Raw genomic sequence first — 12383 nt, forward strand, 5'->3', positions numbered from 1 at the left:
TCTCTTCATCTCCTCCTCCTCTCTCTCTCTCTCTCTCTCTCTCTCTCTCCTCACTCACAAATTCGTCGCTGATCTCCTCCACCTCCTCCAATCTCCTCGCCGAAACCTACTCTGTCGCCTCCTCGACTCCTCGCCATCACCACCGTTCTCCGTCACCACCACCTAAAGAACAATCGTCGATTGAATCAGCATGTCGCCGAAGGCTTGTTCACACCGCCGTCGCAGCAGATCTCTTCCGCTGATCTTGCGAATGCCGTCGACGCCACACCTTCTTACCCAGTCGCGAACAACCTAAGCGAACACGGAGTTCCTCCATTTCTGAGGATTGAGTCACAGCGCCGCAAAGGTCTTGTAGCACAAGAAATACGAGTTCACCTCAAGAGAGCCATTCGATCCACTGACACGTCATTGATCCTTATCAGTTTGTGATTCGACCGCAAAACCATGGACTGTAAGAATTTTTTCTAAATATGACTTAATGTGGCTTATACATGATTATACTAGATTCATCTCATTAAGTAAGATACATGTACATCAATTAGATGGTGACTAATTATTGATGAATGCACCTGTATATACATAATGTATAGAAGACTAATAGAGATAGTGTCAATGCATTGAATGTGATAGATTCATTATGAATGAATCTTAGAGATGCATTATGTATCTATTATGAATGTAGAAGATACATTAATCTATCTAATGAGTTCATTAATATAAAAAATGGATTATGTATCATGAATGTAAAAGATACATTAATCTATTTAATGAAATTTATTGAATGAATGGATTCTTTGATGGGAAGAATACTAGTATAAATAGTGTAAGGTCCCAAACCACACTGTCCAACACAAAACTCAAGTTGTCACCGCAAGAAGGCTCTCATCGCCTAGAGAGAGAGAAGCGGTTTTAAGATCTTAGACAAATAAAGAATTTGAAGATCAAGGTCTTCTATTAAAGGTTTCTTTTTCTCAAAAGAGGTTTTCATACTATCATGGATCAATGTATGTATACACTTATTTATGTAGTAGAAATTCATATAGTTTTCATGTATAGAATTGAATCCTTAATGGTTTTTAGTTTATGTTCCGCAAAGTTTTCTATCAACCACTGCTTCCTCCCTCGTTATCTCACTCCATCGCTGTTGTAGCGAAGCCCACACTCAGATTTATACTCAGATCGCACTGACAGTGAGAATGCAAAGTAGTGTTTGAGAACAACTCTAATGGAGGAGTGCCGAGTGGGAATATTTACAAGGTGTCGGTGTTGAAGCAGTCACCGAGCGTAATGATGGACGAAGCGTGAGAGAGATTGAAGAAGCCGTTCATCTACTTAAAAGGAATGCCCGTTGGTACCTTGGTTACTCTCGATCCTAGCGCTGAAGCTTTGAATTACAATCAGGTAAAACTTATTTCGAGACTGTGTGCTTGTTTGTGTATATGTGTGTGTGTGTGAGTGTGAGAGAGAGAGAGAGAGAGAGAGAGAGAGTACAACTTATTTTCGAGACTATGTGCTTGTTTTTGTTTTTGTGTGTGTGTGTGTGTGTGCATGCATGTGTGTGTGTGAGAGAGAGAGAAAGAGAGAGTGAGAGAGACAGAGACAGAGAGAGAGATAAATTAATACTTGAAGGATAAAGTTATGCTTGATTCTTGTTCTTGATCTTGTATCTGCTATCCAGATTGTTCGTAGTTTGCACAATGTATTATTGTTCATACTTTTGACAAATTATCTGTTTATCTCTGATTGGTATGTTGATCAATTGTTTGTGAGGTGTTCATTGGTTCGTTTTCTCTCTCTAAAATCTCTATATTTGTATATCTATGTGTATCGACCTGTATGTTTGATCGATCTTTTTTGTGATTTGTTTTGTGTAGATCGCTTGATCATCGAAGATGTTTGGGACAGCATCGAAGAGTACAAAGTACTATGGCCCTATTTGGTGTAGTTGTTAAAACAGATTATAGATTATACCTTAATAGATTATAGATTATAATTTTAATTAGAAGCTGTTAATCTGTTTAGTGTAACTGTTGGATTATAGATTTAAGTTAGTGAGTAGTGTTTGTTAAATAAGCTGTGAAGTAGCTTTTTTAATTAGCTTTTATTTTTTATTATTCATTACTTGTCTACATTTCTCATAAAAATAATAATAATTTATAGTCCATTTGGATCTTTTTCTATTTTTAAAAAAATAAAAAATAAAAAATCTAAGAGTATAATCGTAAATTGACATGTCCACAGCAGAAACTGATAATCAGAAGTAAGGGGTGAGTAGCTTCTCAGAATTAGCTTTTTGAGTTAAAATAAATTGTTAGAATCAGAAGCTGTTTGAAATAAGTTTAACCAAACAGTCTAAAATAGTTTTTTTCAAAACTAGAAGTTATAAGTTAGCTTAAAAAAGCCCAAACAAATCTCCCTATGAAATTCTTGGTTTTTCAATTTTTTTTTTGGGTGTTGTTTGGTTGTTGAGAAACTTGGAAAGGAGAAGAAAGTGAGGTTGTGAATCTTTAAATTTGTACAGATAAAATTTTGGTTGATGTTGTTGTTGTTGATCTTCATTTATTATTTTTCTTTTTCTAATTTTAGGTTAGGCTTTGGACAAAGATTATTTTTGTGGTGTTGTTGATCGTTGTTGTTGATGATGATGAAGCTTGGTTCTGCAACTTTGGTTGAAAAATCAATTTCTATTTTTTCATAATCCCTTGTTCGGTTCTCCAAAAAAGAAAGAAAAGAGTTTGGAGATTTGGATTTGGAGGATTAAATAGATAGAGGATTGAAATAGATAAAAATTCGATAAAGATAGAATTTAAACAGATAAGGGGAAAAAAATTAAACAGATAGAGGGAAAAAATCAAATTGATAGACAAAACATTTGAATAGATATATATACATAAATTTGAGCGGATAGACAAAAAATTTAAATAGATAGATAAAAAATCTGAACAGATAGAAAATAATTTGAACAGATAGATATAATTTTAAATAGATACTTAAAAAAAATCAACAGATAAATTAAGGGATAAAGTTGAAAATAAAATGTCATTTAAAACTAACAATAAGATTTTTCACCAAATTATTTCATAAAAGATAAACTTTTCACCAATAAAAAATACAGTTCCGATTTAGAGTACTAAATCAGCAGCTCTAAAAGCACCAAATCAGTAGCTCTAAAAGCACCACTAATGAGTTGACAAGTGCAAGAAAAAAACAAAAAAACAAATCATATCAGTAGTGGAGTCCACATGATGCCATGTCATTAGTAGTGCATTAGTGATATAATTAGTGGTATGAAGCATTTTTCTAAAAAATATTTATTGGATCTAATGCCTTGCACAATTGCTAAATTGAGCTTTTTAACAATTATCTTTAAAGAAAAAATAAAAAATATTATTGGAGATAATAGTTGAAAAATAATTTCTTAAAATAGGAAATATACTTTTTAACTAAAATTTGAAGAAAAATAAAGAAAAATTATTGGAGATGCTCTTAGCTATAAAACTCAAATCTAAACATTATGTCTGATAAGAAAACACTTTAACCACCCCCAATAATCCTTAGGTCCCGTTTGGGGACTTACTTTTTTAGCCAATTAGTCAAAAAATTACTAAATTAGTCAAAAAGCCAACAATTCATACCAAAAAGTCAAAGATTCTCTTTTCTCTCTACTTTTTGCACATCTTTTCGTAATTAACCAAAAAGTCATTCCAAACATACAAATTTTTTTTACCTACCTTTTTAACCAAATAACCAAAAAGTTACTAAATTAACCTGTTCCCAAACGAGGCCTTACTCTGTGTTTAATTGAAAGATTTAGAGAAAAATTTAAAAAAGAAAAAAAAAATGTATGAAATAAAATAAAATATAAATATATTTTGATCGCATTTCACCTACCTTCTTCAAATTCCTTACCAAACCATCGTTAGTAAATGAATCTTCTCAATTTTTATTAACACATGATTTGCAATGTCGAGAACTTACAAAAGTTGGCTTGTTTTGATACACAAAATCTAGAAGCTGAGTGGGCACGGAGTAAGTGGACAAAAAAATATTTTAAATTTTAATGAGATAGGATTCACATCCTTAAGGACTGTTTTTAACATTTTGCAATTTTACAAAAGTTCTTGAGAAAGGGCCACTGGGGGATGGCTGCTAAGTAAGGACATCCTTGCCTGGTTGGAACCATTGGAGAGATGCCCCATTGGTGAACTTTGGTTCCTTTGCAGCCCTTAGCCAACCCCTGGGAATCAGAAGCCAGAATATTAACAATACAAGCTGGCATAACAACAAAGACAACTATGCCTACTGGTCTGGTGAGTTGTCCATTAGCCAAACGATCCACACATCCATTTCCTTCGTGAAATATATGGTTAGTCTTCACAACCCCTAGCTGCTTCTTCATGTCCTCTGCAATTTCAACAGTAACTCATTAGTCAGGACTAAATTTTGCAACTACCACTCCAAAAACTAAACAATAAAATACACGTCTGATACTGAAATTAAAACCGAGTAGATGGGCTCCTGGAGAACAATCAGGACAAGAAAGAATTTTGAATGGAATGAGCCTGCCTTACAAACAGGGCTGTCTCTACTATCTTGTAGAGAGAATTGAATAATAAGTCAAAAGTTCCAGAGCTTTCAGGCTTCTCACCAGAGCCAGCCTTTTGTGTTCAATGTGAGTTGACAAACCTTTTCGGCAACCATGAAGTAGTGATGTAGCTAATATTCCTGTTATATCCAACCTTCATTCTGCAGTGCATGAGATATGATTATTAGAGCTTCTTGCCTTATGAGATCTCATACCTCAGAGGTGGTTTGAAGGCTTGCCATCATTGAAAATGGCAAGGATAAAACTGAATGCAACATGCTATGACAAGAGGAAATTCAATTGATGTTATAGCACTACACCACTAACGTCCTACATGTGGCATAAAATACTGAAAAACAGAAAGGGCAAGAAATTATGCATCCCTCCTAATCAAAAAACATCAATTAATACGAGTAAAAAGTGTCACATAATTTTTCATAGGAACACAACAAATTTCTAAGACAAAAGAGAGGGCAAAGGGAGAAACACACACAAACACAACTACTCGATTTTTCATTCAGGAACCCATAAGCAAGTATTTACCATACACTTCATTCCCAAGGGTAGTTTCAACTCATTTTCCAACCCCTGCAAAGAGGAAAATTTCAGTAGCGATACACCACCAAATAAGCATTCATGAATAATGAACCCAACTGAAGAACGACAAGGCGTCCATAAGAAAAATAACAGAATTCAATTAAAAAATATATATTACCTAAGCCCTTAGTATTAGTCATTGATCAATAGAAACCACTTGACTATTTTGAATTCACATGGATCCTCGCTGCATAAGATACATAGCATTAAGACCACATTAGAAAGTTCAAAAGCAAATTAACTTGTTCAACATACATGTAGAATATTAGTCAATAGTCCATCCCTCAGAATCATTTACTCTTCAATGAAGATCAGTCCACTACTTTTATCATGCAAAGCATTCTTCACAGGGATGCAGAACAATATTCACACACACACACACACACACACACAAACAGATGTAAAAGCAAAAACAGAGACATGAATAACTACTTCCATTCAGAAATTGACGGGTTCTATGCATGAATTGTTTTGGAAAATTTATCTTGGCACCCTACAAATAAATAAATAAAAACAAACTGATTAAGTAGAGTAGGAAAGAAACCTTAAGAGCGTCTTATAACTGACTCCTGAGCAAAGGAGAAAGTATCACATTCCGATTGTTTGAACTTGAAGCACTACATTCCTAAAGTACCATTTCATTTATTAGTCTCTCCTACATCCTATGAAGAGCAGCAAGGCCCTCAGGTTTCTGAAGCTGACTACTTTAGAAAGTGCCGACCATGAGAAGACAACTTTCAGCACTATAAAATCAAATTCCAATCCAGCAAAAAAAAAAAAGGGAATCAAATTTCCATGAGGAAGATTCATGAAGACAGCATAGCATAGAAGTATAAACAACACTTGTATTATACCCCTATGAACTCAATACTTGTCAATGGTTGTCAGCCCACTACTGTTAATCCATCTGTCATTAACTCGGGCAGGTTGAGAGGTTGTTCAAGCCCAGCCCAAGTAGTGCTGAGACCTATTCAGGCCCGCCTATGCCCGAATTGCAACCCGAAATTGTCTATCCAACCCCAACACGAGTTAAACATGAATTGCCCGAATTGTGCATGATTTTTTTTTTCTAGCTAAATTGTTAATTTATTAAAATTAGACTATTTATATTTTTTTTGTAGGAAATCATTAACAACATCAAAATAAATAATTTATATAATGTAAGCAGGGACGGATGTATTTGTAGACAGTGAGGGGTTATGGCCCCCCTATTCAAAGGAAACAATGCTATTGGGATGATATGCTATGTTGTCCAAAACTTTCTTGTTATTACAAATGGCCCCTGCCTACCTTAGGAATATTGAAAACTGTGTCTTAATAAAACAAGTTTATCTGTATGAAAGAATTGGAACACCAAAAAAATAGAATTATTATCTTTTTTTTAATTTATTTAATAAAAGCACAATTTAACAGTAATAATACATTAATTATATTATTTTATCACAATTTGTTTAACACCACATGAAGCATACTTATAATGTTGATATCATATTAATGAGATTCACATGAGACCTAATAAAACTTTTGAAATTTGAAAAAAAAAAAAAAAATTACTTTCACTTTAATAGATAATTGAGTTAACATATACAAAGAATCAACTAATTTATGATTTCTCTTTTATTTATATATTAAAGTTGAGTAGATATGACTTCTTTTTTAATAATGTGAAGACTAAATAGATAATAAATTTTATGTATTATTTAAGAGAGTCGTTATTCCTACTCCACTTTACTCCAAATATACTATATTGTTTTTCTTTATTATACATAGTTACTATTTTCACTCCCCTTTATTCCAAATATACTGCTTTCTATGAATAATAAAAATAAAGTTGAGAGTGTATTTGAAATAAAGTTGAATGGGAATAACAATTCCCTTATTTTAATATCAAATCTTAATTATTTTTGATTTTTGAATTGAATATGACAGTAGATAACAATTGATATATAAAAGAATTTTTTTTCTCATATCTCGGCCCCTCCGTAATTGATATTCTAGTTTCGTCCCTAAATGTAAGATAACTGCGCTATGGTAGTCTTTACAATTTATGAGTGAGAATAAAAAAAGTAAGATTTTATGTTACTTGTGTATATAATATATATTACAATTTAACCCCCTGTGGTTTACCCCCAAAACATGGAACCTTCTTATAGTTTCATTTGTAACACTTAAACCCCTAGACTTCATACCATGTTGTAATTTTTGACGGACGTAACAGAAGTACACAAAACGACGTCGTTTTGTGTACCGCCTGATAAAAAATAAAATAAAAAAAAAAGAAAAAACAAGAAAGGAAGAGAGAGAGAGTGAGAGTGAAAGTTAGAGAGAGAGAGAGATTGAAACCAATCCCAGTTCTTTCTCAGCTCAACAATGGCTTGTCTACAATGGCTTCAAGGATTTTACCAACAACAACAACATTAGCCTAAAAATAAAATAAGAAAAAGAAAAAACAGAAAAGGAAGAGAGTGAAAGTTTGAATTTGACATTAAAATCAAATCAAGAGCAAGCACAAGCATGGCGCAGTAGACATGCAAATGATGGTTAAGGTAGCGACATTCTTCATCATCATCATCCCCTCACAGTTCCTCGAAACTCTAACGTAGTTGAAGGGAAGGAAGCTCGGGTCTGAAGTGAGGCCGAGAAGCCTACTCTCATGAGGCGGAGAGTTTAGAGAGAGAAAGATATATGTGTTGATCATTACCATCAAACCAGCAAGCAAAACAACCTGAGTGTTGTGTCCATCTATGTTTGTTTTGTTTTCGACTTCAAAACTGCCCCCTGCCCATGCACACCGAGAACCACCCTCTCTTTAAACATTTTCTCTAAACAAAATATATCTTTTACCACTTCACTCTCAACACCACTCAGCCCGCAGAGAGAGAGAGAGAGTGTGTGTTGTGTTTTCTCCTTACTTCATGGCTTTGAAACTCTCGGTCTCAGAGATGGGTTCGTTGGTTGGTTGGTTTTTCTTGTTAGCCAGTGGGTAGAGAGAGCAAGTGTATGCGTGTATCTATCTGTGACAGGAGAGAGAGAGGGATTGGTTTGACCTTGTGTGAGTCTCTCATTTGTGTGTGTGAGTCTCTCACTTGTTCTCCACCCGTCACATGGCCTTGTGCTGGGAGGGGGAAAATGAGTATCTGTGGTGGTGTGAGTGTTTCTTCTTCCTCACTCCACCCCCATTGCCGAGAGAGAGAGAGAGAGAGAGAGAGAGTGTTATGTGTGTGTGTGCAGTGTGCCCTCTCTGTTTGGGTCCAGGAAGAGAGCGTAGAGAAGATAGATCGAGAGATTGAGCTTGTCCACTCATGTTGAAGCTCCAACCTTGTATATAATGACAGCTCGCTAGCAGACCTATTGAAGCAAAGAAGCCTACATACATGGTGTCTTCAAAAATCAGAGACAGATCGATCTGAAATGTCAAAATTGAAGAACTGGGTTTTGTCGAAGAGAGTGAAAACGAGACATTCAATTCGTTTTTGGCAGAATCGTAGTTGATCCATCCCTGAATCATGTTCCCACTCTTGAGATTGATTGATTGCATTGTCGAATTGCCTTGTACATAATACCCAGCGCTCACCGAATCATTGGAGATCATGCCATTGATATCGATGCCGAGGTTGGAGGAAACCATTGTTGTGGATCTTTGCAACACCGTTTAGGCTTATGTTGTTGTTGTTGTTGGTAAAACCCTTGAAGCCATTATAGACAAGCAAGGAAGCACGGGTGCGGGTACGAGTACGGTACGGGTACGAGTGCGGGTACGCCGATTCGGCAAAACTCAAAAAAAGTACGATACGGGTACGGCTACGATACGCCAATATTTTTTTATTTTTTTTTAAATATAATTTTGATTAAAGGATCCAACCTACAAATTAAAATTAAATATCAAAACTAAAAAAAGAACTACTCATTTTCCTATAATTTAAAACCATTAAGCGTTAAAAATAATATTTGTGAAATCTCTCACTTTGATATGTTATGCACTGTGAATTTGTGATCATAATTTATTTTTAAAATCTTTCTTTTTGCTCATCAATTTGCTATTTTTATAGGGTGAGACCAAAGAAATAACAGGAGACCAAAGAAAGATTTAAAGTTAATTACCAACAATAAAGGAAAAAAATTCTCAATTGGTGCAGGTTGTCAATTGCAATTTGCATAATACATAAAATTGCATCATTCCCAACAACTACTAATCAACTAATACAGTATCAATTTTTAATATTTTGTGCATAAACTTTAAAAGTTTGTTATGATTAAAGATTTTATAAAGAAATTCTAGGAGGATCTAAAGCAAAAGCATAATGCATAGTCATACACAGAACTACCCTTTATAGGCCTTGTTATTTTTTTTGGTTCAAATTGCTTTTTAAAAACATTAAAATCATTTGTTGATATGCTTCTACAATTTATACAGACAAACAGGACAACAGAGAAACATCAAAATTACTAATCTGCAAGGGCACCAAAAAAAATAAAAAAAATAATAATAATTGCTAATTTGCAAGGGCAGGAAAAAAAAAAAAAAAAAAATGGCCTTGGCGTACCCACGCCGTACCCATGGCATACCCGTGGCGTACCCATGCCGTACCCGAATAAGCCAAACGTACCGGACCCTCTTTTGCCGTACCCGGTACGCGTACCGCCGTACCGGTACGCGTACCCACACCCGGTAAGTACCCGGTACTCGTACGGCACTATTTTTGGAGTACCCGTGCTTCATAGTAGACAAGTCATTGTTGAGCTGAGAAAGAACTGGATTTGGTTGCAATCTCTCTCTCTCTCTCTAACTTTCACTCTCACTCTCTCTCTCTCTTCCTTTCTTGTTTTTTCTTTATTTTATTCTATTTTTTATCAGGCGGTACACAAAATGACGTCGTTTTGTGCACTTCTGTTACGTCCGTCAAAAATTACAACATGCTATAAAGTCTAAGGGTTTAAGTGTTACAAATGAAACTACAAGAGGGTTCCATATTTTGGGGGTAAACCACAGGGGTTTAAATTATAATTTACCCTATAATTTAATAATCTAAATTACTTCCATATCATGTAATTACTAATAATTTATATGTAAATTTAATATTTTTATATATCTATATATCTATAATTTGAGTTTTGGATTACTCGGGTTGTTTTATGCATTTTCCCAAACCCGTCCAAATTTAATTGGGGTTTCTTAATTTTTACCCAAGCCCGTACCAAATTCAAAAATATATTGTCCAAGCCCTAAAAAAAATTCGGACTAGACTCGGGTTGCTCAAGTTGAGCCCACCCAAGTTGCACCCTATGCAATAGCTTGAGAAAGAAATACAAAGGAAAAAAAAAAAACCATCAATAATAAATAAAAAGCAATAGACAAACTTAAGCAAGAAAAAAAAAAAACTAGTTCCTTTAAAAAGTTGACAATCATGCAAGTTGAATGAGAAGAAAATGAATCATAAAAGAGAATCATTTGTACTAGAGTAAATTCATATCAACATCCCTCAGAATTGGTTGCTCATCAACAGAGATCAGTCCACTACTTTAAATTTTCATATCATTCCTCACAGGGATGCAATGCATAATTCTAGAAAAAGGAAAAAGTAATGATTTAAAAAAAAGAGAAAAAAAAAAGGTGAGATAAGATAAAATTATTTGACAGTTTTTCTCTCAAATAAATCAAGCAAACAAATACAAAATAACATCAGCACTGAATCCATATTTTCAAAATGAGTCCTTTAGAAGATTGGAAGTGAAACAGGTAAAAAAAACAAAAGAATAGGAAAAGGAAGCAGAATATTGGGCTTGTCAACTCGGCATGTATTAAAGATTAGAATTCTTTTGCATTTATTTTCTTTGGAACATTTTTTGCTAACCAATCTGAGACTTATCTGAAAACCAGAGAGAGAGAGAGAAAGAGAGAGAGAGGTCACCTGAGGTTAACCACGCAGTTGCGGCGCAAAGTAGGGCAGAAGCAAGACACAAAGAAAACCTAAGAGAGAGAGAGAGAGAGAGAGAGAGAAGCCTGAGATGGGCGGTTTATGTAGAGAGTGAAGGGTGAAGTTTAGAAGGCTGTTCGGCTACATGGATAATCCTATTCCAAAGGTAGTGAATTTGATATCTTCTTTTTATTCAATACTTATGGCGTGTTTGGCAAGATTTGATTTTGGATTTTTTTTTACTTTTTTTACAAAAAGATAAAGTTTTTTCAAAATAAAAAAAAATAAATCTAAACAAAATATCACATCCAACTCCATAATCATTTCGCTTTTTCTCTCACAAACATCATATCTAACTACAAAAAAATCTAACTATCTTCTCAAACACCAAAAAAATTTTATCCAATAATATCCTACAACTAAAAAAATCTACATAAAAACCCACTTCCTAAACACCCACATAATGTTCCAAATAAATTAAATAAAAAAAGTTACAAAACAATTTATTAAAAATGATAATTAATTATCAATTCAATGAAAATGTGGTGGTTAAATAAACTTAATAAAAATGGTTTGCACCTTACTTAATGAAAATAATTTTTTTTTAAAAAAATCATTTTAGTGAAATCTCTTGTCAGCATCTCCAATTATTTTATTAACTTTTTATAAAAATTTGATTTTTATTTCATATGAATCACTTTAATTCTTAATTTTTTTGTCAAATTTTTTATAAATAAAAAATAAAAAAAACAATGCAGCTATAAGATGTAAGAAGGATAAGGATCCAGGCTGCAGGACGTTTGGTCGGAATAACCAAACACTTTACTTTAGGTTGGCTGGAAAAACCAATCTAAAGGTTGGCTGGAAAAACCAACACCCCTCCTAAGTTCATGATAAGGATCCAGGCTGCTGGACGGAATAACCAAACACTTTACTTTAGGTTGGCTGAAAAACCAATCTAAAGGTTGGCTGGAAAAATCAACACCCCTCCTAAGCCCAGGATAAGGATCCAAGCTGCAGGACGTTAGGTCGGAATAACCAAACTTTTATTCTAAATTGGCAGAAATAACCAATTTAAGGGTTGGCTGGATTAAACCAATTCTTGTACTCTTTCGTCGAGGAAGAGGACATCAGCTAAAGAGTGGTTGGCTAGACTAAACCAACTCCTAGTACTCTTTAGCCGAAGTTAAAAGACATCGGCTAAAGAGTGGTTGGCTGGACTAAACCAACTCTTGTACTCTTTAGTCGAAGAAAAGGACATTGGCTAAAGAGTGGTTGGCTGGATT

General features: G+C 34.3%; 1 long non-coding RNA gene and 2 other non-coding genes across 3 annotated transcripts; all 3 read right to left on the reverse strand.

Annotated features, from left to right (window-relative positions):
* Positions 1–4034: 4034 nt before the first annotated feature.
* LOC114321782 (uncharacterized) lies at positions 4035–11259 on the reverse strand. Its single transcript, XR_003650405.2, has 5 exons — positions 11092–11259; positions 5301–5369; positions 5129–5173; positions 4687–4746; positions 4035–4404 (listed from the first exon to the last, which is right to left on the reverse strand). It is a non-coding gene; the product is annotated as an uncharacterized LOC114321782 (long non-coding RNA).
* LOC114321960 (small nucleolar RNA R21) lies at positions 5461–5537 on the reverse strand. The gene has a single exon (XR_003650495.1). It is a non-coding gene; the product is annotated as a small nucleolar RNA R21 (small nucleolar RNA).
* On the reverse strand, positions 10657–10733 carry LOC114321955 (small nucleolar RNA R21). The gene has a single exon (XR_003650494.1). It is a non-coding gene; the product is annotated as a small nucleolar RNA R21 (small nucleolar RNA).
* Positions 11260–12383: the final 1124 nt, after the last annotated feature.

Source organism: Camellia sinensis, chromosome 8 (assembly GCF_055761805.1).
Source record: "Camellia sinensis isolate YWXY chromosome 8, ASM5576180v1, whole genome shotgun sequence".
NCBI lineage: Eukaryota > Viridiplantae > Streptophyta > Magnoliopsida > Ericales > Theaceae > Camellia > Camellia sinensis.